Source organism: Cibotium barometz, chromosome 8 (genome assembly GCF_041138505.1).
Source record: "Cibotium barometz isolate CiBa-2024 chromosome 8, ASM4113850v1, whole genome shotgun sequence".
Classification (NCBI taxonomy): domain Eukaryota; kingdom Viridiplantae; phylum Streptophyta; class Polypodiopsida; order Cyatheales; family Cibotiaceae; genus Cibotium; species Cibotium barometz.
The window spans coordinates 13,527,021-13,529,975 of record NC_141053.1 but is presented as its reverse complement, the minus strand read 5'-3'; positions in this window follow the sequence as shown (position 1 = coordinate 13,529,975).

The following is a 2,955-nucleotide window of genomic DNA, read 5'->3' as shown; positions in this document are numbered from 1 at the left end:
CCTACCACCGCAGCTAGGGTAAAACCATTTATTTACCTCATATTTAAGAAACCTATGCCTTCAGCCAAGTTCCAAATTCCATTATTTTAATTGCACCATTACTCTATAGATACAATCTCAAGCATCTCACGTCCTTGTGCAGCAAATCAGTAGATCCTTAAAAAAAAAATACTAGTACCCATTATGTTCTCATGTTCTTAGATTTTGAGTGTGCCCAATGTCAAGTCATACTCTTGCATGTGGTCTACATGATGAAAGCTTGATTCATTGCTAGGTAAATATTTATGATTTACCAGGATGAATATTCACTTCCATACAATTAAAGCCTTGAATTCACGTGATAAGATTGGAAAGGTTGCCAGGTGCCCACAAAAAATATTTTTTTCTATGTTATTAAATGAATTTTCATATCTAATTACTATCAAAATTTTGATTCATTACATGTTGGAAGAGTTTGACATTGTACAATCTTATCATTTGCATTTAGGCTTTACTTCTCCCAATTTTAACCTTCATCCTAATATATCGCATTCCATTACTAAGTTTTGCAATTAAAAATGCTTTGATTGTGTAGACCACGTGCACTAGTATGAACTTTGACAAAGAGCACACTTGAAAATCTAAGATTACAAGGGCATAATCAGGAAGTAAATGGGTGCTCATACAAATATATTGGTATTCATTTTCATCTTTGCCAAGGATATTGTAGTCTTGGTATTGAGCTATATCTTGTTTCATGCTACTTGGTAAGCACCATGCTCTTATGTTTAAAAGGAGATGAAAAAAGTTGCTAAATAACCACAAAAAATGTGCATGGTTAATGTGAAATGTCATGTTCCATGCACATGCTAAGTAGGGAGTCTATACTTTGGCTTTGACCAAAGATGTGATTATGTTATAGCACCATAAATAATGTGAAGTGAAGAAAGTTCATTGCTAGGGAAGATTGAAGTGCTAAGTATTCCAAGGACCTACTAATTCACTCAACAAGAACTTTAGGTTTTTCATGGTAATAATACCTCAAAACTATTCTTTTGCAGAAAGGGTTGGAAAGAACCACCTCCCAAACAACTCACTAAGTGAAAAAAATTACTAGACAATACCTCATGACTATTCTCTTAAAAAAGAGGTTTTCTTCAACATTGAAATTGATGAAAATATTCATTTCACAAGCCATTTTCTTCATTGACCAAGGAAAAAGTATCTAAAAGGTTTGTGTTTTTAAAAACATTTTAAAAAATGGTAGAACACCATAATTTCATGATGGAATCACGTGAGTGAACATGTGGGATTAACACTCAGCTTAAATTGAATGGCTTACAAAACAAAAACTTAACTTTCAAACTTTTTGATCTTGATGGAATAAACAAAGATGCAATGGCATTGCTGTCACAAGCCTCTAAGGTTAATTATACTTAAAAGCAATTTATACTCAATTGAAACTTTATGTATGCATCAATTATTTCCCTAAGGTTGCTAACTCCAAGGTACCTTAGGCATCGGCTTTCCCATGTGAATTGAAATCTCGGTGTCAATTATCCTCCTTTGCCCACTACCCCCACCTCCCTTCCAACATATGCCTAATGTTGTTCCATTGAGTACATCATAGCCTATTATTAATAGCTAGCAAGACACATGCACGTGAATCTCTCTACGTACCATAGAGGGAGAGGGTTGGTCCCCAAAGCTAACCAAATCCTGAGAGAGAGAGAGAGAGATTTAGCACTTACTAAAGACCCAATGGGCCTATGAGACCAAAGTGATACAATAATGTCCATGGCATATCTCATCATGGAAGTGAAAATAAAACAGAAAGAGAACATAAACATAGCTATCTCACTAAGGTGATACAAAACTGTCCATGGAAACTCATCATGGAGTATTAAGAACATAGAAACATGAGAGCAACATCAGCTCCGAGTAGATGATATACCACTCTCCAAAATATCAAGCATGGGGTTGAAAAGTATGGCCGAGAGGTCTCCCTCAGTTATGTCACGTGGAAAGGTAGCTTGATGGCGGTGGAGCATGTCTTGGATTTGGAGCTGATGAGGTGATCCTGGTCGACGAGGGGGCCGAGGGCGTCAGGCACGCTGGAGTGCAGATGCTCGGTCCGAGGTAACTCCTCTCGAAGGAGGTAGGTCTAGAGCAGCTTGTGGAGGGTCCACAAGATCCACTATGTCTGTGTCCTCCACCTCTTGGGTCCGGAAGAAACTGGTGGATGGTTAGCTGGCTGGAGAGAGAGAGAGAGAGAGAGAGAGAGAGAGAGAGAGAGAGAGATTAACACCTTCCAAAGACTCCTAGGGTTTATGAGACCAAAAACTAAGTCTATGAAAAAATTGATCCATGGGAAAACTGAAAATTGATAATGGAACTAGCTACGTATACTATGAACATGTGTCAATGATAAGGATAGTACAAGTAGCCATGTGACTTAACTCAAGGTCCCAATAGGTACAATGGGATGGGATGCCTCATCTAGTGATGGTAGTACAGTGTGTGTGTGTGTGTGTGTGTGTGTGTGTTTGTGTGTGTGTGTGTGTGTGTGTGAGAGAGAGAGAGAGAGAGAGAGAGAGAAGTTTGAGTCTTGGGTTTTGGGTCACTAAGGTGATACAAAACTGTCCATGGAAACTCATCATGGAGTATTAAGAACATAGAAACATGAGAGCAACATCAGCTCCGAGTAGATGATATACCACTCTCCAAAATATCAAGCATGGGGTTGAAAAGTATGGCCGAGAGGTCTCCCTCAGTTATGTCACGTGGAAAGGTAGCTTGATGGCGGTGGAGCATGTCCTGGATTTGGAGCTGATGAGGTGATCCTGGTCGACGAGGGGGCCGAGGGCGTCAGGCACGCTGGAGTGCAGATGCTCGGTCCGAGGTAACTCCTCTCGAAGGAGGTAGGTCTAGAGCAGCTTGTGGAGGGTCCACAAGATCCACTATGTCTGTGTCCTC